Source organism: Lepus europaeus, chromosome 8 (genome assembly GCF_033115175.1).
Source record: "Lepus europaeus isolate LE1 chromosome 8, mLepTim1.pri, whole genome shotgun sequence".
Classification (NCBI taxonomy): domain Eukaryota; kingdom Metazoa; phylum Chordata; class Mammalia; order Lagomorpha; family Leporidae; genus Lepus; species Lepus europaeus.
The window spans coordinates 50,262,327-50,287,015 of NC_084834.1; the positions used below are offsets into that span (position 1 = coordinate 50,262,327).

Consider the following 24,689-nt stretch of genomic DNA (forward strand, 5'->3'; position numbering starts at 1 on the left):
TTTTTTTGACAGGCAGAGTGGATAGTGAGAGAGAGAGAGAGAGAAAGGTCTTCCTTTTTGCCGTTGGTTCACCCTCCAATGGCCGCTGCGGTAGGCGCGGTGCTGCCAGCGCACCGCGCTAATCCGAAGTCAGGAGCCAGGTGCTTCTCCTGGTCTCCCATGGGGTGCAGGGCCCAAGCACTTGGGCCATCCTCCACTGCACTCCCTGGCCACAGCAGAGAGCTGGCCTGGAAGAGGGGCAACCGGGACAGGATCGGTGCCCCGACCGGGACTAGAACCCAGTGGGCCGGCGCCTCAAGGCGGAGGATTAGCCTAGTGAGCTGCGGCGCCGGCCTTATTTTTGCCTTTTTTAGTCAGTATTTTCCTGAGAAAATGACAACCTACTGTCTAGCTATTTTAGAAGGTGAGAGACCATATGAAGAGCAAGAAAGATAAAACTGAAGGAAAGTTATAGTACTGCAAGAATGAATCATTCAATTCTGTTATAATGTAATATCACCAGCCCAAAAGATGAGACTGAAATGACAGGGACTGGCATTGCAGTACAGTGGGTTAAACCTTCGCTTACGATGAGCGCATTCCATATCATAGTGCCCGTTCCAGTCCAAGCTGCTTTGCTTCTGCTCCATCTCTCTGCTAATGTGCCTGGGAAATCAATGGAAGATGGCCCAAGTGCTGCGGCCCCTGCCACCCACATGGGAGACCTGGATGGAGTTCCTCGTTCCTGGCTTCAGCCTGGCCCAGCTGCAGCCCTAGCCATTTAGGCCATTTAGGGATCGAACAAGGGAATGGGAGATTTCTTTCTCTGTTTTTCTGTATCTCTCTGTCACTCTGCCTTTCAAATAAACATTAAATAGTTAAAAAGTAACATTTATATCTTTTAATTCATTAATCATATCTTAATTCTTAAATTTCTGTATAATCATTTATTTATTTTATGGATTATTCTAATGCACTTTGGAACTTTTAGATTCTTCGAGTAAACAGTTTCTGATCTGTCTTCAATGTTATTAATCAGTGTGGGATTTGGAAGTGCAATGATGGATTACATTAAACATAATTATGAAAGCAAATTTATAGCATTTCAAAAAATACATTAGTTTTAGATTATTATTTATTTTCTTTCTGCTAAGTCAACCTAAAAAAGAGTAGCGGAGCAAAAGGCACTCCATGGAAAAGAGTTCATTTTGGAGTGATAGAAGGATTCCTGTCTGGGATATGCATGCCATGGCAAACCATGGGGGGTGGCATATATGTACCCAGGGAGGCAAAGGAAGGTACACTTATTTAAAAGGTTTAAGCTTGGGGCCAGTGCTGTGGTGTAGCAGGTAAAGCTGCCACCTGCAGTGCTGGCATCCCATATGGGCTCTCGTTCAAGTCCCAGCTACTCTGCTTCTGATCCAGCTCTCTGCTATGGCCTGGGAAAGCAGCAGAAGATGGCCCAAGTCCTTGGGCCCCTATACCCACATGGGAGACTCAGAAGAAGCTCCTGGCTCTTGGCTTCAGATTGGTGCAGCTCCGGCTGTTGTGGCCATTTGCATGTATTCTCAGTGAAATAGTTTCTAGTTCACAATATGCATTAAAAAGCCCTTGACTCCTTCATTATACCAGAGACTATGAGGATATAGCCTAAAATACAGCTATTGCTCATAAAATATACCTATTGTTATGATCTCTGTTGTTTTCCCAAATTTTATATATTGGAACCCAATCATCAATGTACTGGTACTAGGAGGTGGGGCTTATGGGAAGTGATTAGGTCATGAGGTTGGAGCCCTCCTGAATGAGGTTCATGCTCTTAGGAAAGAAACCTCAAAGAGCTGCTGGGCCGCATCCAGCAAATGGGATCATAGCAAGAAGTCTGAAGAGGGTTCCTAGCAGGATCCATCCATGCTGGCACCCTGTTCTTGGACTTCCCAGCCTGTAGAATAGTGATAAATAAATGTCTGCTGCTTATAAGCCTCCTGATTTACATTATTTTGTTACAGAAGCCTGAACAGACTAAGACAACTCTATTATACATTTTTCTTATCTAAATGTTACTCAGTTACATTATTATATACACCATGTTTAATGACAAAAATTCTACTTGAAGTTTAAAACTGAAAGGATCTTACAAAAATGATTTAATCCTATATGTCTTTCAAAAGCAATGTAGGGACTTCAATATAATGACTTTAAAAAAGTAACTTTTCTTCTTCCAGATTTTCTACTGTAAACTACATTAAACTCACTCCACTGAACTATTTTTTTTTTTAATGGAAGTACAACTTATTAGGCACAGTGAAGGAAAAGAGCAGAATACTGAACAGAAGGGTTTGTCTTTAGTTTTCAATTGGGGCAGTCTCTAAGTTGAGCTTAAATCATATACAATAAAGGATTTCTTGAAATCTGTAGCCAGAAAAATAATCTGAGGTTAGCCAAGTTTCTTTAGTAAAAAATAAACTCTACAAAACCAAGCTTGAAGTCAGTGGTGTGCTGTCAAATATCTGGTGAGAGGAAACCCTGCTCTGTAGCATTTGCTGATTTCCATGGGACAGATGCATCCATGAAAAATGAGCTTGAACAACTGATGTTTAACAATTGGCACTCAGCCACAACAAGCCAAGGGCAGCACACTGCACCATAAACCCTACCTCCACATTCAAGAAAATCCAGCAAACACTCTCCATGTTTTTTTGTTTATGAAGTCAACAGCCACCAATGCTGCCTTCACCATTCCCCCACCACCACCACCTTTACCATAACTGTCACCCTGTATTTGGTGCTCACAATGGGACAATCTGTGCTGAGCACTTTATGACTATGGTCTCTATTTAAATTCTTACATCTGCTCTATCAGAGGTTTTTGTCTCACACTCTAAAAGAGAGGTTTTTGTTCTTTTTTTACATTTTACCAATGAGGACACTGAAAGATGAACTATCCTAAATCAAGCAATAAGTAGTACAGCTAGGATTTGTTTTAAAACATTTTTATGTAGAGATGGGGCTGGCGCTATGGAGTAATAGGCTAAGCCTCCACCTCTGGTTCCGGCATCTCATATTGGTGCTGGTTCAGGTACCGGCTGCCTACCTGTTCCAATCCGGCTCCCTGCTGTGGCCTGTGACAGCAGCAGAGATGACCCGAGTGCTTGGGCCCCTGCACCCATGGGGGAGACCGGAAGAAGCGCCTGGCTTTGGATTGGCCCAGCTCCGGCCGTTTGGGAAGTGAATCAGCGGATGAAAGACCTTTCTCTCTCTCTTCCTCTGTCTGTAACTCTGCCTCTCAAATAAATAAATAAATCTTTAAAAACCTTATATAGAGGTGTCCGGAAGCGTTTCACAAGCAGCCGAAAGTGTCATGCCCGTGCTGTGCATTGTGGGAAGCGCTCGTGGTGTGTTGAGCAGCCGGAAGGAGGAGGAGCTGAGGAGGCGCCACAGGTCATCTGTTCGTGCTCAGGCCCGGCCTGGAAGTAGGTAAGATTAAGTTCTAGGTTACCAGGGAAACGTGCAACTTCCGGGCTCTTTGTGCGGGTCATCCATTGGCTTTTCTTATCTCTGTGACCGAGGGGCAATTTGGAATTCCGTGTGCGCCTTGGCCCTAGTGGGCACGTTTGCCAGAGGTGTTTTTACCGACTGGGAAGGAGTGTTTCTTGGCATCTGAGGAGCTTGGGCAGTCTGTTATTAATGTGCTGAAAAGTCTTCGTTGGTTCTCCGTGTGAATTCAATTTGAGAAGCATTCTTATGGCACGGGTTTGCGTCACTTCTAGAAATTCCTCCAAAATACTGTGTAGGGTTACGTCAGTTGCTAAGGAGTTACCTTCAACAAACGAAATTTACATTGGCACATAGGTCTTTCCTAACTCATATAAACTTAGAGGATTTGATTATTTTCCTCATGTTACTTATGAGGTACTTTCAGGACTGGAAGAAAGGATGATGGAATCTACTTTTAGATTAAAAATCAGATTACCATATTGAGAAATCGCACTGATTAAGTTATTCAGGTCACACAGGTTGGCTGGCTGTGCTGTATTGTTACTGACATTGGAGACTGGCCTTAGGAAAGTTTTTGCCATGGTTAGCAAGTGTCCAAAAGGCTTATCCACTGCATCAACAATTCTTTATATGAAATACTGGCAAAACACTTGAATGATGGTAAAAATTAATCAACTTTTTTTTTTCCTTGGAGAGACTGCTCTGAAATATCCCTGGGATTTCCTGAACCATTAGGAGGGTTTCTTTTCTTTTCTTTTCTTTCTTTTTTTTTTTTTTTTTGACAGGCAGAGTTAGACAGTAAGAGAGAGAGACAGAGAGAAAGGTCTTCCTTCCGTTGGTTCACCCTCCAAATGGCCACTATGGCTGGTGCGCTGCGCTGATCTGAAGCCAGGAGCTAGGTGCTTCCTCCTGGTCTCCCATGCAGGTGCAGGGCCCAAGGACCTGGGCCATCCACCACTGCCTTCCCGGGCCACAGCAGAGAGCTGGCCTGGAAGAGGAGCAACCAGGACAGAACCGGCGCCCCAACCGGGACTAGAACCCGGTGTGCTGGTGCCACAGGTGGATTAGCCTAGTGAGCCTCCGCACTGGCCTAAGAGGGTTTCTAAGAGAGAGAACATTGAAGTCACGGGGAGCTCAGTTTATGAGAATTTTCAAAACAAACAATAAACAGTTGCTTATGTTTTCTGTTGTACTTTTACTCAAATTGAGCTATTATCAGTTTTTAAGGGAAAAGTAATGATAAAAGCATTGGTTAGTCTTGCAGAAGTCTATAATTCTCACTGCTTTCCAGTTTTTCATCTTAAAGCAGGTACTGTGCTGTGGGAACACCGTTAGGATTTGACCTCTGCTGCTTTTGTTCCAAAAACTGCTTGGAAAGCAGCCAGGTTAGCAGGTAGGTCTGAGACAAAACATCTGCAACTCCTTAATTATCAAAATTATACATAAGCATGTGTGTTTCACCATATGCCTGAAAATCATTGTGTTTTTAATGACTTGGTTAATCTCGCTAAGAAGTGGTACCAGCTGCTCCCTGCACTCAGCCCTAAGAACATCCCCACTCTGTTCTGCCCCAGAATTGTCCTTGTGGTGCTGTTTGTCCTGTGAAGCGTCAGCTCACAATGCAAGTACAGATTAGACCAGGTCTTCACCTCAGAGCCGAGGCACAGACAGTGGCTGGAGAGGCGGCTGTGGCCACAGTAGTGACAGAACTAGCCATTCACGAGGAGTATTATTAAGCTTCTGTCTCCTGTGGTTTACCTAGTTTTATTGTTTACTGCACTGGAATTGGTCAGCAATCATGTTGTTCATGGAAAAAAAAATACAGCAGCAGTATCTAAAAAATTTTAAGTTGATCTTTCAGTACACTGAGATCTTGGTGTCTTACCTGCCAACAGCAGAACAAGTAGAAGGAAACTCAAACTTGCACATACAGCTTTGTTGAAAATTTGGACTTTTAGTGAGAAGAAACATGTTAACACGCTTAGGCAAAAAATCTACAAGTAAAGTGCTGTTATGAAAACATAAGTCTTGATGCTTTTGTGTCTAACAGAATGCCCAAACTAAATAGATTTTAATAACATGTCAATTGAAAATACAGAGGTAGGGTAGATGTCAAGGTCTGTTTGGTCAAGTTTTATTTATCTGCAGTTTTCTAATTTTCTCTTCCTGAGTTACTGGTGTGAACCACAGGCTGATTTCTCCTGTGGTCACCAAATGGCTGCAGTGGTTCTTGGTTCCATGTCCATAACATACTGGCCAGAGGAAGGCAGAGCTGCTTTTCACCCCACTGTTACCTACAGATGCTTCACTCTTACTGGCCACACACCTACTCTTTAAAGGCCTGGTCAGGGCTCGTAGATATCCACTCCTAGACAGACCAGGCATGGGGCAGGGGTTGTGCTTAAGCTAGCTGGCTTGGGGCATCATGGCCCTTCCCTGAAAGTGAGGGAAGAGAGCATAAAGTTGATGTTGTCCAAGCCTCATGGGCAAGCACTGAGAGGAGCAACTCCTGTGAAGATTGCTGATATGGGGGCTGGGAAGCAGAAACTTTTCTGTGTTTCTAAATGTGGAGGGTTTAGAATAGGAGGCAGGAGAGTTGGAAGAGAGGAGGTCAAGGAAGCCTCCCCTTGCAGGCTTAGCCTGCAGGGCCAATGTCTCCAGCCCTTGAGAGGCCCAGCAGAGCCACTGCAGCTCTTGAGGGATCTGGGAAGGGCCATTGTTTCTGTTGGCAGCAGCAAAGCCACAGGTTCTCAAGAGGCTGTCCTGAACCCTGCATTGGTATATGCACCTGACCACACCCACTCTCATTGAATCATGGCTTTTCTTTCTCCTGTACGCTGCAGACCTTCTTGGCAAAGTGTGCCCTGCAACTAAATAAGGAAAGATGTTCTGTGATGTGTAGGCAAGAGAAAACCTTGGGCACGGTGGTGTCATGTGATAACACATGGCTGAGCCCTTTGTCAACTGTGTTCCCTTAATCTAAATTTCTAGGTTAAAGACTGAAAGCAGGCTGGCGCCACAGCTCAATAGGCTAATCCTCAGCCTGCGGCACCAGCACACCAGGTTCTAGTCCCGGTCGCTCCTCTTCCTGTCCAGCTCTCTGCTATGGCCTGGGAATGCAGTGGAGGATGGCCCAACTCCTTGGGCCCTGCACCCGCTTAAGGGGACCAGAAGAAGCACCTGGCTCCTGGCTTCGGATCAGCGTGGTGTGCCGGCCGCGGCAGCCATTGGGGGGTGAACCAATGGCAAAGGAAGACCTTTCTCTCTGTCTCTCTCTCTCACTGTTCACTCTGCCTGTCCAAAAAAAAAAAAAAAAAGACTGAAAGCATTGTGCTTCTGACAGAAAATTAAGTTTTAATATAGCTGAAAACTAAGAAGCCTTTGAAGCTAAAATCTATAGCAAACATCTTGTCTACTTTTAAAACTGGCTGGTACTGATGTGCTACAAGGGCCCTTAATATACAATTTAATTTTTAGGTTTTGAAAACATTTATATTTTTTCCTCTCTAGTTATTGTAATCCTTAACCAGCATATAAATAAGATGTATAGATGAGTGGGTGTTTTGGTATAGTGATTAACACAACACTCGGGGTGCCTGCATCTCATATCAGAGTCCCAAAGTTCAAGTTTCAGCTCCACTCCTGATTCCAGCTTCCTGCTGTTGTGTACCCTGGAAGGCAGCATGTGATGGTTCAAGTAATTGTGTCCTTGTCACCCATGTGGGGCACCCAGATTTAATTCCTGGCTCCCAAATGTTGTAGGTATTTGGCGGGGGTTGGGGGAATAAGTGATAGGAGAGCTCTTTCTCCTCCTTTCTCTCTCTGTGTCTGTCTCTCTGGTTGTCAAGTGAATAAAATAACAAAAGAATTATTTAAAAATAGGGCTGGCGCTGTGGCGCAGTGGGTTGATGCCCTGGCCTGAAGCGCCAGCGGTCCATATAGGTGCTGGTTCTGGTCCCGGCTGCTCCACTTCTGATCCAGCTCTCTGCTATGGCCTCTCTCTCTCTCATTGCCTCTCCTCTCTGTGAAACTCTGACTCTCAACTAAAAAATATTAAAAAAAAGAAAATGGAACTTGAAAAAAAAAACAACAAAAAAAAAGTCTCATGGTGTAGAATTTTAAAAAATTATTTAAAAATGGAAATTTTTAAATAAAATAATATATTTAAATTATAATAAAAATGAATATAGTAACTTAAAATTTTGTTTTTGAATGAGAAATAGCCAATTAGAAAAGTATATTGACAATGAAATAAGATTTCATCTATTTTTGGTAATTTTTTTTTTTTTAATTTGAGAGGGAGAGAGACAGAGGCGGACCCCCAGCTGTTGATTCACTCCCTAAATGCCCTCAGACAGCATTCCTGGCTCCTGGAGTCTCATTTTTTGAGTGGCAGGGACTCAATTACCTGACTGATTGCCCAGGTTTTACATTTGCAAGGAAGCGGGAAAGAGAAGTCAGAGCCAAGAATCAAACCGAGGTACTCTGATGTGGGATGCTGGGGCCTTAGCTAGCATCTTAACTATTAGGCCAAACGCCCATCCCTATATTTTATTTATTTTAAAAATGGAGTATATAGAAACTATATAGTAACTATATGTTATTCAGTTTTTTTCATTTATTGTGATGATTGATTATGCAAAACCCATTCACTTAATGAATTGTTTTTAAGGTCTATCAGTTATTTAGTGCTCTATGAACCTTTCAGTTAAAAGTCTGTAGATAGACCAGAGCCATGAGGGGAAAAATACTTCAGTTAGTGGTGGACATTATGGCACAGCATGTTAAACTGTCACTTGCAATGATCCCATTGCATATGGGAGGGCTTTGGATTGAGTTCTGCCTCCATTTTCTTTTTCTTCTTCCTCTTCCTCTTCTTCCCTTCCTCCTTCCTCCTCCTCCTCCTCCTCCTCCTCCTCCTCTTCCTCCTCCTTCTTCTTCGATTTATTTATTTGAGAGGTAGATTTACAGACAGAGAGATGGAGAGACAGAGAGAAAGGTCTTCCATTCGCTGGTTCACTCCCCAAATGGTCTCAATGGCTGGATCCGGGTCAATTCGAAGCCAGGAGCCAGGAGCTTCTTCTGGGTTTCCCACGTGGGTGGAGAGGCCCAAGCACTCCCACTGCTTTTCCAGGGCATAAGCAGAGAGGTGGGTTGGATGAGGAGCAGCCAGGATGTGAACCTACTAGACCACAGCGCTGGCCCCTCTGCCTCCATTTTCCATCCAATTTCTTACTAATGCACAACTAGTGACCCAGTGTTAGGCTATTGCAGCCTAACTACTACTACAGATGGAGTTCATGGCTCCTGGCTTTGGCCTGGCCAAGACCTAGCTTTTGTGGGCATTTGGGGAATAAACCAGTCAAGACAGGGGCTGTTCAAGTCATTGCTTCTCAAAGTGTCAATTTCACTTCTACATGTTTCCTTTTAGGTGCTCTGTTAATTATCACAGATCAGGGAGAACATATAGTATTTGTCCCTTTGGGACTGGCTTAAATCACTAAATATGATGTTTTCCAGCTTCATCCATTTTGTTGCAAATGACCGGATTTCATTTTTTTTTTTTACTGCTGTGTAGTATTCCATAGAATACATATCCCATAATTTCTTTATCCAGTCTTCATTTGACAGGCATTTAGGTTGATTCCATATCTTAGCTATTGCAGCTACACAGGATACAGATAACTCTTTTATTTTATTTGCTGATTTCATTTCCCTTGGGTAAATTCCCAGGAGTGGGATGGCTAGGTTGTATGGTAGGACCATATTCAGATTTCTGAGATATCTCCAAACTGTCTTCCCTAGTGGTTTTACCAGTTTACATTCCCTCCAACAGAGGATTATAGTACCTTTTTCCCCACATCCTCACCAGCATTTGTTGTTTGTTGATTTCTGTATGAAAGCCATTCTAATATGTATACTTCTGAGAATATAAATGGATCAGTTGGGGTTCAACTAAGTAAGCTGAAGCAGTAAGAGATATATTAGGAGACTTCAGGAAGTATAGGTCTGGGCCTAAAGCCCACCAGATTATTATCAAGCCCCTTCTGTGAGGTTCTATTTGCCTCTCAATCAGAAAACTTAATTGTAGCTTAGACAGCACCTTTCTTAGCTCCTCTAATAATGACTCTGTCCTTTGTTCTAGACCCTGTCTAGCATACTTGGGCCTCATTCCTTCGTAATCATAACCTCTACCACCAATGGCTCTACTCCCAACCTGTGTGTACTGATGGTCCTCTTCCCCACTTAATGCTGTATAATTGTTCAAACCTGGTAAATGCCACTCTTAGGATCATTGGTTACTATCCTCACTCTGTCTTTTATGACCTTGTCTAAATATAATCAGAATCGGCAAACTTGGAAGGCTTCCATAGCCTTGGCAACTCATGACGACAGCCTAGGGTGGTTACTGGCGCCATAAACTAGAGTGTCAATTTGTTGGGTCAACAACAGGAGCCACTGTGCACTTGCTCCTCATGTGGGATCTCTGTCCTTAATGTGCTATACATTTTGATTTAATGCTATAACTAGTACTCAAACAGTATGTTTCACTTTGTGTTTCTATGTGGGTGCAAACTGTTGAAATCTTTATACTAAATTGATCTTCTATATATAAAGAGAATTGAAAAGGAATCTTGATGCAAATGGAAGGGGATAGGGAACGGGAGAGGGGAGGGTTGCGGGTGGGAGGGAAGTTATGGGAGAGGGAAGCCATTGTAATCTATAAGCTCTACACTGGAAATTTATATTCATTAAATAAAATTTTAAAAAAATTAAAAAAAAATACAATGCAAATTTCCATAAACTTTTTGTAACCCCCCTTGTACTCAGAGATTAACTGTATGAAATTGGCTTACGAGCTGTGGGGACTGGCTATGTAAGTCTGAAATCTGCAGGTGGGGCTGTCCACAGGCGGGACTTCCTCTCCAGGGAGGCCCCAGTTCAGCTTTTAAGGCTTTTCCATTAATTGACTAAGGCAGATTGTCTAGGAGAATATCCTTATTAAAGTTAATCAGTTTTGTACCTCACAGTCTGGCATGTACAAAATGCCTTCCAAGAACACCTAAACTAGCTTTGAGTGAATAACTGGTGACTGTAGCCTAGCCTGGTTGACATATCAAAAAACCATTGCACTAAGCTGAGGAAATAAGACTAAATACAGGGCTGGCGCCATGGCTCAATAGCTAATCCTCCACCTGCAGCGCTGGCACACCGAGTTCTAGTCCCGCTCGGGGCACCGGATTCTGTCCTGGTTGCCCCTCTTCCAGGCCAGCTCTCTGCTGTGGCCCGGGAGTGCAGTGGAGGATGGCCCAAGTGCTTGGGCCCTGCACCCCATGGGAGACCAGGAGAAGCACCTAGCTCCTGGCTTCGGATCAGCGCGGTGCGCCGGCCGCAGCGCGCAGGCCTCAGCAGCCATTGGAGGGTGAACCAACAGTAAAGGAAGACCTCTCTCTCTCTCTCACTGTCCACTCTGCCTGTCAAAAAAAAAATTAAAAAAAAAAAAAAGACTAACACAGAAAAGCTTTCTGTGCAAGTCTATTCACTTCCACTAAAGACACAGAAATATGTAAAGTATTGATTGCTAGGCAAGTGATTAAATTAAAATATGCTTATATGAGAGCCATTATGTTATAAAAAATTAGTATTTTTAATTATATAGGGGAGTTTTAAAATTTCATAATGTCAACTAAAATTCAGGAGACAAATGTGATTATAACTTTTAATCATTTTTAAATATAACTTTATACTAAAATACTTTTTTTTTAAATTTTTAAATTTTTATTTCATAAATGTGAATTTACAAAGTACAACGTTTGTATTGTTGTGGCTTCCCCCCCAACCTCCCTCCCTCCCGTGGCCCTCCCCTCTCCCTCTCCCATCCCGCCCTTTATCGAGTTTCATTTTCAATTACCTTCATATACTGAAGATCAACTTAGTATATACTAAGCAAGGATTTCAACAGGCTGCATTCACACAACCGCACAAGGTATAGGGTATTGTTCCACTAGTAGTGTTTTTAAGTTTCATAGGAAAACACATTAAGGACAGAGATCCTACGTGGGGAGCATGTACCCAGTGACTCCCGTTGTTGATTTAACAATTGGCACTCTTATTTATGACGTCAGCAATCACCCGAGACTCTTGCTATGAGCTGTCTAGGCTATGGAAGTCCCTTGAGTTCACCGACTCTGAACTTGTTTAGTCAAGGCCGTGTCACAGTGGAGGTTCCTTCCTCCCTTCAGAGAAAGGCGCCTCTCTCCTTGATGGCCTGTTCCTTCTGCTGGGGTCTTGTTCACCAGGGTCTTTCATTTAGATTGTTTTTTGCCACTGTGTCATGGCTTTCCTGCCTGTGAGACTCTCATGGACCTTTTAGCCAGATCCGAATGTCCCAAGGGTTGATTCTGAGGCAGGAGTGCTGTTTTGGGCGTTTGCCATTCTATGAGTCTGCTGTGTGTCCTGCTTCCCCCGCAGGATCATTCTCTCCCTTTTAATTCTATCCTTCATTATTTGCTTACACTGGTCTTATTTGTGAAATCTCTTCAACACATACCCTATCTTTTTGATCGGTTGTGTATTTATACTTCTCACTTTACCAAGTGCACTGGCATTGGTACCTGCCTCCTTGGTAAGATTGATTTGAAATCCCCTGGCACATTTCTAGTTCCACCATTGGAGGTAAGTCCGAGTGAGCATGTGCCAACCTATATATCTCCTCCCTCTCTTATTCCCACTCCTATGTTTAACATAGATCACTTTTCTGTTAATTTTAAATGCCTAAGAAGGATTGTGCATTGATTACAGAGTTCAACCAGTGGTTTTATGTAGAACAAACAGAGCAACAACAACAACAACCACAACAACAAAAATACTAAAAGGAATAAAATAGTAAGTTGTTCCTCAACAGTCTAGACAAGGGCTGATCATGTCATTGTCTCTCATAGTGTCCATTTCACTTCAATGGCCATCATTTTAGATGCTCGTTTAGTTGCTATCGATCAGGGAGAACATATGATATTTGTCCCTTTTGGACTGGCTTATTTCACTCAGCATGTTTTCCAGCTTCCTCCATACTAAAATACTTTTAATCATTTGAATAGAAAAATATTCAGCAAACTGGAAAGGTATGTTGGGGTGATAACAGTATTTCTGAGTTTCTTTTTCTACATTTCCAATTTTTTTGAAGATTTATTTATTTTTATTTCAAAATCAGAATTACAGAGAGATGGGGAGATGCAGAGAGAGAGAGAGAGAGAGAGAGAGAGAGAGAGAGAGAGAGAGATCTTTCATCTTTCATCTTTCATCCACTGGTTCACTTCCCAAATGGTCACAATGGCCAGGACTGGGTCAGGCTGAAACCAGGGGCCAAGAGCTTCATCTGGATCTCCCACATGGGTGCAGGGGCCCAAGGACTCTCCCTTTCTCTCTCCCTCTCCCTCTCCTTCTTCCTTGGCCATTTTGGGCCATCTTCTGCTACTATCTCGGGCCACATTAGCAGGGAGCTGGATTAGAAGTGGAGCAGCTAGGACTCAAATTGGCTCCCATGTGGGATGCTAACACTGCAGATAGTGGCTTAACCTGCTGTTCCACAACGCTGGCCCCCGACATTTCCATTTTTAAAATTCTCTCTAAGAATCATGTATTACTTTTATAACAGGAAAATTAATGTTTCAAAAGTTATTGTTATAAATTTTCAAAATATGCTGAATTAAGGACATTTTAATTTTCATTAAGCCAGTTGATTTTTAAATTTTTTTGCCAATTACTTTGTAAGGTTATTGTTAAAGATGTTTGTGCCGGCCAGCGCCGTGGCTCAACAGGCTAATCCTCCGCCTAGCGGCGCCGGCACACCGGGTTCTAGTCCCGGTCGGGGCGCCGGATTCTGTCCTGGTTGCCCCTCTTCCAGGCCAGCCCTCTGCTATGGCCCGAGAGTGCAGTGGAGGATGGCCCAAGTGCTTGGGCCCTGCACCCGCATGGGAGACCAGGAGAAGCACCTGGCTCCTGCCTTCGGATCAGCGCTGTATGCTGGCCGTGGCGGCCATTGGAGGGTGAACCAACGGCAAAGGAAGACCTTTCTCTCTCTCTCACTGTCCACTCTGCCTGTCAAAAAAATAAATTAAAAAAAAAAAGATGTTTGTGCCATGTCACTATCATAAATTTGAACAAAGTATTACAGTTTGTTTCCTGCCCTTTAAGAAAGGAAGAAAATAATACAGATCTCAAATTCATAGGGATGCCTTATTACAGCAAAAACAGGGCATCCTACGGCTAACTTATTTGCATAAGTGTTTTCTGCTTTATTAAAACTTTAATAGAAACAAAAATTTGTATAAGAATTTGTAAGTACAACAGATGAATTACGTAAGCATATTTTCCTTTATTTGAATTTATAAATAATTCATTGAAATGGATTGTGTTGTTGCAGATATGATCACATAGAAAGGCTGTATGTGCTCCTTTAGGATAATTCATGTTTTATTATTCAGCAAAAACCGCACACTGTAAGGCTGTATACAGTGTTAATCCCAGTATGTATAAACTGTGTTTCATATATATGTACGTGTGTGTGTAATACAAGTTAAGAGAGGTTGTATGTGTCTTTGGTGAAATTATTGTTGTATTTTTTCTGTATTTTCCAAATATTTTATAATATTACTGTTATACTCATGCAAACATACTGTATAAATAGACTTTAGGGATAGGTATTTGGCCCAGTGATTAAGATGCTGGTTAGGACACCTGTATCAGAATACCTGGGTTCAAATCCTGGCTCCAGTCCTGATTCCATTTTTCTGCTAATGTGTACCAAGAGAGGCAGAAAGTAACGGCTCAATTAGGTGAGTATCTGCCACCCACATGGCAGTCCTGGATGGAGTTCCCTGGCTCTTGGCTTTGGTCTGATCCAGACCTGGCTGTTGTAGGTGTTTGGTTAGTAAACCAGAAGGTGATATCTTTTTTTTTTTTTTTTTGTCTCTCTCTGTGTCTCTCAAACAAATGAATACTTTTGTGAAAAGTCTTTTAAAACATGCAGCTTTAAAAAGTGTTCAGCTCTTTAGGTTTGATGTGTTATATAAGAAGAACCTTTATTGCAGATGATGCTGCAAGTACATTAAGAAAGCAAGTAAGCATATCTGTACCATGAAAATGGAAAGTAGAAATAATATAAGTAGGAATCTGGGACTTTAAAAATATTGCTAGGAATATTTCATTTACAACAAGATCTTTCTGATAGTAAGTATTCTATGAATAATGAGTGAATGAATGAATTCCACATCCCCCTGTGCAGTATGACAAAAACTACTTCCTTCCAGCCACTTCTGCTGCTCTACACTTCCCTGTGCCTTCCTCTATCACCACACTTCTTCATCCCCTGCTCCTAGACTAGAAACTTCCTGAGGCCAGGGGATGCTTCAGATTTAGCCATTGTTTCTGGTGTCTACCACAAAAGTGGGACATAATTTGTATTCATAAAAGCTTGTTAAACAGATTATTCTATTTATCATTGATCACATAGTAATAAAAAATATTAGTGTTATAAGAAATTCCTCCTTGTGACTGCTTAGTTGTTTTCAATATCAGGAACTCTGCTGGAATAATTAATAGGAACAATATAGAGAGGCAAGGACCATGGGACTAGAGCATAGTGCTAGGAATTCTTCAAAAAGGATTCTGTTTGTCAGGTCCTGACCCTTCTTTATGCCAATAGAGAAGATAAGTTCATTTCTGTATTGGCGGGGCGGGGGGGGGGGGGTGGAGGGAGAGGATTGGGTAAAAGCTACACATGAAAAGAGTTCTCTTCACACATTTTCCTTAGATCTGGAATTACATTTACAACACTTGCTTGGATTATTGGGCAAAATAACCTAAAATGTAGAAAAAACCCAAACAAACCAGAGAGTCCTATTGTGAATAATGGAAAAATGGTTGCATTCCTATGTTCTGGGTTAGTCACTATCTTCATTTAGCTCAAGAAGGAGATGAGTAAGGAAAAACATCAAAACTCATTATTTCCCCCCTCATTTTTCCATTCAGGGTAAAGGAAAGGAGCCAGTAGGACTTCAGGTAGGCAGAGTGGAGATGGGTTTCTACTTCTTCCTAAAACTCATAGCTCCCATTCGTGTCTTTTTGGCTCCATAGCTGGATAGAGGATATTTAGAGTTGAGTAGCTTCAGAAAGCTAACTGAGTAAATTCTAGTCCAGCCTAAAATCCTTTTTACTTCCCCTCTCTTTTTATTGCCAAATATGTATCTGAATTTCCTATATTTCCGATAGCTGAAGCAATGAAAGCTCCTAATAAGCATATTTTTGGGAAGTAAGAGCTTCTCATTTTATTCTTTGATCATGTTTTCATTCATTCCTTCATTCCTTCAACTGACAGATATGCACTGAGCTCCTACTAGGCACACTAGGGTCCTACTAGGCACACTCCTAGATTCTGGGGATCTAGGAAGTAACAGGAACAAAATCTTGAGCAAGAATAAATATGTACATTAATATATAAGGCAATAAATATCAAAGGCATGGAGATAGGGACTGATTATCATTGCAGTCAGGGAAAGCTTTCCTGCTAAGAGATTTGAGAGGAGCATGGGAGAAAGCTGTGCGAATATCTACAGGAAGAGCATTCCAGGAAGAAGGAATAACTAGTGAAAAACCCTTGAGCTGAGATTGTACAAGGTATATTCAATGGAATATGGAGACTCCTGGAGCTGAAAGAGCTGAACAGGGAGTGTATTACAGGAAATGAGCTCACAGACGTGGGGATAGGGGAAGAGCTTTGAGGGTATATGTTCTGTACATACCTGGACTATATGGAAGTTGAGGGATCAGTTGTTAGATTTGGTGATGTGCCACAACTGTGATGACTGTGTTTATGTGAGAATAGTTTACAAGTGAACAAAGTATATAAAATGCTGTGATAATGTAGGTATGGATTTTGCACTTGCATAGTATTTTATTTTTAAAACTGTCATTTGAGAGAGAGAGAGATTGAGGAAGAACGGGAGGAGAGAGAGAGAGAGAGAGCGAGCGAGCTCCCATCTGCTAGTTCACTTCTCAAATGCCCAGAGTTGCTGTGGATGGCCCAGCTGATGTTAGGAGCTGGGAACTCAGATTGCATCCACAGTGTAGGAAACAGGGCCCCAAGCACTTGAACTGCCACCCGCTGCCTCCTAGGGTGTGCATTAGGAAGAAGTCAGATTCAGGAGTAGAGCCAAGGCACTCTGATATGGGATGTGGGCTCCCATGCAGCGTCTTAGCCATTGTGTCAAATGCCTATTCTATGTATAATATTTTAAATGTAAGATATTGGAGGTAGATTCTGCAAAGCACTGTAATAATCAACAAGTGCCATCTTTTTAACTTTCTAGATGAGTTTATAGCAGTCTAGAAAGGATAAGTAGTTAGAATCATAGCAATAGCATTCTGAACCCTGTTGAGCGCTTTCCACATTTCATCCTTATAGCAGCCTCATACGGTGAACATTATTTTCCCCATTTTAAAGACACTCAGGCTGAGAGAGGTTAGATAATTTATCCATGATCAGAGCCCTAATAAGTGGGAGAGCTGTTCACAGGCAGCTGCAGTCCGCCTCTCTACTGACAGTATGATTGGTTTTCCAGAGAGGCTTTCTGGGCCAGTGTTGTGGCACAGTGGGTCAAGCCACCATCTGTGATGCCAGCATCCCATGTGAGCACTGTTTTGAGTCATTGCTTCTCCACTTCTGATCCAGCTCCCTGCTAAAGTGCCTGAGAGAGCAGCAGAGGATGGCTCAAGTGCTTGGGACCCTGAGACCCAGATGCAAGTTCCAGGCATCTGCCTTCAGTCTGGCCAAGTCCTTCCTGGCTGTTGAGACAGTTTGGGGGAGTGAACCAGTGGATGGAAGATTCTCTCTCTCTCTCTTTTGTTCTCTCTCTGTAAATAAAAAAAAAAAAGCCTTAGAAGAAAAAAGAGAAAAAAAGACTTTCTCAAGATTAATGTTTTAGACATTTAAAAAATTCTAGTAACTGGGCTTATTGAGTTTTGGGACAAAGCCTTCTATTTAACTTTGCTTGACTCCAAAGCCCAGGCTGTTGCCTACGTAATACTGCTTCTCAGTGGTGACATAAATCCAAGTTGGTAGTTGGGATAGCTGGGTCTTTAGTCACAAACTGAATCCATTATATTCCTAGTTTGGTGAACGTCTTAGGATATCACACCACTCTTCGAATTCCCTCCTTCTGATGTCTCCAGCCATTAAGCTTTGGCCCATCCCATGAGGTAAAGGGGTGCTGAAGTCTCTCTCCCTTAGCTACTCCTATGCCATAGCTTTGCCTTCAGAACCCCGATCCCTATGACAGAGCCAACCTTGAGTGACTGCTTGAATTCTGGTCAAGGTCAGCTTCACCGTTTTTACTTGTCCTAAATTATTTTGCCATGTTGGGCTAGGAATGTTTCCAAATTAAACTACACAGAGATTAAGGAAAATAATTCCATCTGTAAATTTTTTTTTCTGAAGAGTTATGAATTAAGGGAGAAACAAGGAGGAAAGACAGAGCACATTGAATGGTGCAGACCATATTGTTCTGCCAGAAATTCTTCCTTGTTTTTTAATTCTTTTCTGTTCTCCAGAGAGAGCATTTTAAAAAAATGTCAGAAAGAAGACATAAAGGGCTAACATCTTTGGAGAAGAGAAATACATGTTGTCTGAGCAGAATAACCTGGTCTGTCCTTTGCAAATGACATAATCATCATCATGAAATGCTAAAACCAAGGAAGAGCAGATTATAGCCTTCCAAAGTTTTCTTTGAATTTTTGCCTTGTCTTTGTTGTTTTGTTTTCCTTGGGGGAAAAGACCATAATGCACACATCCCACAGGATCCTGGAGAGTTGGCTTATTCTTTTTCTGTCCACACCTGGTAAGAAGCTCTTTGGCACTATATAACTTGGGTAATACTTGGATTTATTGACCAGCAGGGCAGGGGTGACTATGTCAAGTGAATACATTGAATCATTTTTCAGAAAGGTAAATGAACAAGAAGATTTCAAAGACTTAGAAATCTTGAAAATTGACTTAGCAAAACTATATCTATAAATGTATACTCAGGAAGTAATAGAACAAGTATATAAAGTCGTAAAAGCAAAGTTGTTCATGGAAGAGTTATTCATAATAGCAAAAATAAGCAACCTGAATGTATAAGGGAATAAAAATGTTTTTACAATAAATTATGGTTCATCTATTTAATAGAATATTACCTAGCCACTTATAACTAATGTAGGTATATATTTGCTTGATTGCAAAATATTATTGTGTATTATTAAAGAAAAACAGATTTTACATGTATTATGATTTTTAACAAAAAGGAAATCATACACATTTGAGGTGATGGATATGCTAATTACCCGATTATGCTATAAATATGTATGTATATATATGTGTAAATATTCACTGTACCCCATAAACATGTATAATTGTGTCAATTATAAATAAACATTTTAAAAAGCAAGCATTGTCCAATTGGATAACATACATTCACATACAGCATCATGACACAAAAGTTTGAAAGTAAAAGAAAAACAAAAGACAAATACAAGTGACAAGAAAGTTAGTATAGCCATATTACCCTTAGATAAAGTAGACTTTAAGGATGAAAGAAGATCTGAGCATATAGTTAATTTTAAAAGGTTTAATTTATTGTTCCAATAATAAATGCAACTAATAACATAACTTTTCACATATATAAAACAAAATAGAAATTTATGTATTTAATAGGTATCTATAATTGATCAAACTGGTAAATATCACCTTGAGAAATTTTAATAATCCTCCTCTCAGTAATTTGTAAATGGTGTTAAAAAAATCAGTAAAGATACAGAAGATTTAAATAACAGAACTGACAAGGTAAATCTAAGAGACACATATAGAAAAACACAACAGTTGGTGTAGATTCATTCTTCTCAAGCTCAAATGGATCACTTATAAAAATTGTCTATATTCAGGGCCATGGAGCAAGAATTCAAGGAAATAATATTCTATAGACAATGTGTTATTTTTTTTCTCTCAAGACAGTTTTGGTAAAATCGGTAAGACAATAAAACTAAAATACTCTATATGTTAACATTCTAAAAAATTCTATAGCTCATTGAATAAAGAAGAAATCATATTGGAAATGAGAAAAATTTAGGTAGGTATAAGAGAGAATGTGTTAAGTATGTGAGGTGATGGGCATGTTAATTAGTTTGATTTGATTGTTCCATAGTATATACATATATAAAAAAATCATTCTGTACCCTATAAAATTAAACAAATATTATTAACTAATAATTTTTAAAAAGGATTTGTGGGTACCTTATAGCCTTATATAATTTCTCCTATTATAAAAAGAGAAATTTAAAAATTATTGACCTTGAGCAAGTGTTTGGCACAGTAGTAAAGCTGCCACCTAGGATGCCTACATCCCATATCAGGTGCCTGGATTCAAGCCCTGGCCCTTCTCATTCCAGCCTGGGAATGCATACTGTAGGAGGCAGCAGGTGATGGCTTGAGTAGTTGGATCCCTGCCACACATGTGGGAGATCAGGACTGAGTTCTGGGCTTCTGGCTTCAGCCAAGCCTGTTGTGGGGATTTGGAGAATGAACAGAACTCTGTCTCTGTCTCTCTGACTTTCAAATAAATAGAATTAAAAAAAATAAAATATGAAATAAATAGAAATTATGAACCTAATCTAGTTGTAATAATTTGGGGAAATGGACCTGTGGATGGAAGATCTTTCTGTTTCTGTCTCCGTCACTCTGCCTTTCAAGTAGATGAAATTAAATTAAAAGTTCACATGATAAATCATATTGAAAAAGCTAGAAGGAAAGAACTGCCTATATCACCCCTCCTCCAGCCCCAAGCAGTATGGTGTAGAGAAATACCTCCTACTTAGAGGAGAATGAACTGAATCCCAGTGCCGTGCCCACCCTAGATCAATTGAACTAAATAGATATCTACAGAACTTTCCACCCAACAACCACAGAATATACATTCTTCTCAACAGCACATGGGATATTTTTCAAGACAGATCATATGGTAGGTCAAAAACCATGCCTCAATAAATTTTTTAAAAATATGTATTTATTTATTCAAAAGGCAGAGTTACACAGAGATCTTCCATCTGCTGGTTCACTCCCCAAATGGCTGCAATGGCTAGGACTGGGCCAGACTGATACCAGGAACCAGGAGCTTCATCTGGGTCTCCCACATGGGTGCAGGGACCCAAGCACTCGGGTCATCTTCTGCCATTTTTCCGGGTGCATTAGCAGGCAGCTAGATTGGAAGTGGAACAGCTGATCTTGAACCAGTGTCCATACAGGAGTCTGGCATCTCGAGTGGCTGCCTAACCCATTATGCCACAATGCCGGCCCAAGCCTCAATAAATTTTAAAGAATAGAAATCATATTGAGTATCTTTTATGACCACAGTGCAGTAAAAGGAGGAATTAATAATAAAAAAAACTTTGGGAATTACACAAACACATGGAAATTAAACAGCATATTCCTGAACAATCAATAGGTCAAGGAAACAAAAGAGGAAATGAATGAAAATGAAAACACAGTATACCAAATCCAATGGGATACAGCAAAAGCAGTACAAATAGGGCAGTTGATAGCAATCAATGTCTGTCTACATTAAAAAAAAAAAAGCTCAACAAAACAAACAGAAAGATGACCATGTCAGTTCTTTTTATTTTTTTCACAGGATACAGAATTGAAAGTTCATTTTGGTGCCAAAAGAGTTTTTTACATACATGCATGGTATTTTCATAATACACATTTTCCATGAATTTTTTTTAACACCACTCATAGGCACTGTGATTTGCTACTAGAGATAGAAAAATTCCTATTCATATTCAACATTCAATTATCCAGAAAATTTTCATAGCTCTGTATGTGGCAGTAAACCCTCCCCCGCAACAAACCTGAACACATGTGTGTGAAATATGCTTGTTTCCCTTTTATATGTTTTATAGAAAGCTTTTAATTAATATAAATTTCATAAGTACAACTTTTGGATTGTAGCAGTTCTTTCCCCCATACCTGCCCACCACCCCCAAATCATCCTACCTCCTACTCCCTCTCCCATCCCATTCTTCATTTAGATTCTTTTTTTTTTCCACAGGCAGAGTTAGATAGTGAGAGAGAGAGAGACAGAGAGAAAGGTCTTCCTTCCATTGGTTCAACCCCCAGATGGTTGCTATGGCCGGCATACTGTGCCAATCTGAAGCCAGGAGACAGGTGCTTCCTCCTGGTCTCCCATGCGGATGCAGGGCCCAAGCACCTGGGCCATCCTCCACTGCTTTCCAGGCCACAGTAGAGAGCTGGACTGGAAGAGGGGCAACCGGGACAGAATCCAGTGCCCCGACCGTTACTAGAACCCGGAGTGCTGGAGCCGCAGGTGGAGGATTAGCCTAGTGAGCCGTGGCGCCAGCAAGATTCATTTTTAATTATCTTTATATACAGAAGATCAACTCTAGTTAAGAGTTCAACAATTTGCACCCATACAGACACACTAAGTATAAAGCACCATTTGAAGACTAGTTTTACTGTTAATTCTTAGTACAGCACATTAAGGACAGAGGTCCTACATGGGGAACAAATGCACAGTGACTCCTGTTGTTGATTTAACAATTGACACTCTTATTTATGACGTCAGTAATCACCCGAGGCTTTTGTCATGAGCTTCCAAGGTTATGGAAGCCTCTTAAGTTCACAAACTCCGTCGGTATTTAATCAGGGCCATAATCAAAGTGGAAGTTCTCTCCTCCCTTTAGAGAAAGGCATCTCCTTATTTGATGGCCCATTCTTTCTGCTGGGATCTCACTCACAGAGATCTTTCATATAGGTCATTTTTTGCCACAGTGTCTTGGCTTTCCATGCCTGAAATGTTCTCATGAGCTTTTTAGCCAGGTCCGAATGCCTTAAAGGCTGATTCTGAGGCCAGAGTGCTGTTTAGGGCATTTGTCATTCTGATTCTGCTTGTGGCCCACTTTCCATGTTGGATCATTCTCTGCTTTTTAATTATATCAATTATTATTAGCAGACATTTGGTCTTATTTATGTGATCCCTTTGACACTTAATCCTATCTTTATGATCAGTTATGAACTTAAACTGATCATTTTAACTAGTAAGATGGCATTAGTACCTGCCAATTTAATGGGATTTGGAGTCCCATGGCAAGTTTTTAGCTTTACCGTTAGGTGTAAGATGGAGGGAACATGTGCTGAACTGTACATCTCCTCCCTCTCTTATTCCCACTCATTTTTTAAAACAGGGTTCAATTTTCAATTGAATTTCAACACCTAAGAATAATTCTGTGTTAAGTAAAGAGTTCAACCAATGGTATTAAGTAGAAAAAGCAAATACCAAAAAGAATGAAATAGAAAGCTGTTCCTCGACAGTCAGGACAAAGGCTGATCAACTCATTGCATCTTAGTGTGAGTTTCACTTCTCATGTCAGTTCTTTCTTGCCTCAGCGTCCTGCAGCAATCTCTTCACATGTGCCTTTGTGGACTCAGCAGGATGCGAAGTCCAAGCCCATCAGCTGTCATCCCTTTGCCTACAAGAAGGACTTGCCTTTTGACAATTTAGAGCTCATGGAGGAGCTAGAAAAGAAGGTATGATTTTTACCAAATATACTTAAAGTGTTGTCTTACTGGCCACGGGAATTCAGGAGGCTTCTTTGCTTATTACGATGGTATCTGCAACAAAGAAGTAGGCTAATTCAGCAGAGCTGATAAGGAACTCATAGCTGTAGTGACCAGCATGGCTAACCAGTACCCATGCAGCATGGCTGTCCACAGTGCCCAGTACTTGATCTCCTTGAAGAACCCAGTGCTCTCTTCTCTGTCTTGATGAGCTGGAGAAAGTCTTGCCTACCTGCTTAGGAGAAAGTAATTCTAGAATTTGCACTTGCTATTTCCTGAGCTGATAGCATAACAGATGACTGGTTTCTTAAAAAAAAAACAAAAAAACACTCAAAATGCATGGCTTCAGTAGAAAAGATGCCTGGGGACACAGCTACAGTTTCAGCTTTTAGGTCATGTCTAACCATCAGTCTTGTTTCCAACAAAGAATTTTATTTTACAGACAGAACCAATGATGCTAATTAAAGACATCAAGAGTGAACTTGCTCCTTCCAAAGTATAAAAGTTTTGCAAGAAGAGCCACTGTTTATAATTTCACTCGTGTTGCATTGTAAGATAACAGCAGGGAAATAATTTGTGGATAGAGAAGAAAGCGAGTAAGTTTGATCGTTGACTGCTTGTTGAGATGAAACAAAACAAAACAAAACAATCCCTCAGAAAAGGGGGTGGTGGTGAGCATCATGGTACACAGCATTAAGCTGTCATTTTGGATGTCTGAACCCCATATCAGAGCTTCAATTTGAGTCCTGACTCTAAGTTCCTATCCAGCTTCCTCCTCCTTCTTCTTTATTTAAAGATTTACTTATTTGAAAGGCAGAGTTATAGACAGGCAGAGTCAGAGAGAGAGAGAGAGAGAGAGAGAGATCGATCCATCTGCTGCTGGTTCACTACCCAAATGGCCACATCAGCCAGAGCTGCACCAATCCGAAGCCAGGAGATTCTTTTGGGTCTCCCATGTGGTTGCAGGGGCCCAAGGACTTGGACCATCTTCCACTACTTTGCCAGGTCATTAACAGGGAGCTGGATTGGAAATGGAGCAGCCAAGACATGAACCAGCTCCCATAGGGATGCCTGCGCTGCAGGCAGCCGCTTTACCTGCTCTGCCACAGCCCAGGCCTCCCAGATTCCTTCTAATGCATCCTGGGAGACATTAAATGATGGCTCAAGTGTTTGGGTCCTTGTCACCCATGTAGGATACCGGGATAGAGTTACTGACTCCTGGTTTCAGCCTGGAGCCTGGTTCAGCCCTGGCTATTGCAGGCATGTAGGGAGTAAATCAGCAGAAGGGAGAAGATCTGTCTCCCTGTGTCACTCTGCCTTTCAAGTAGGTGAAAATAAAAATGTGGCACATATGCACAATTGAATATTACTCAGCCATCAGAAAGGATGGAGTCTTGTCATTGCAACTGGAGGTCACTATGTGAAGTGAAATAAACCAAGCACAGACAGGCACATGGGTGAAAGGCTCAGCCCCATTAGTAATCAGGGAAATGTGAATTAGAACCACAACAATGTACAGTGAGGTTTTATACCCATTATAGTAGCAAAA

General features: G+C 41.3%; 1 pseudogene; it reads left to right on the plus strand.

Annotated features, from left to right (window-relative positions):
* Positions 1–3,340: 3,340 nt before the first annotated feature.
* LOC133765260 (endoplasmic reticulum membrane-associated RNA degradation protein-like) overlaps positions 3,341–24,689 on the plus strand; it is an 86,679-nt pseudogene continuing 65,330 nt past the window's right edge.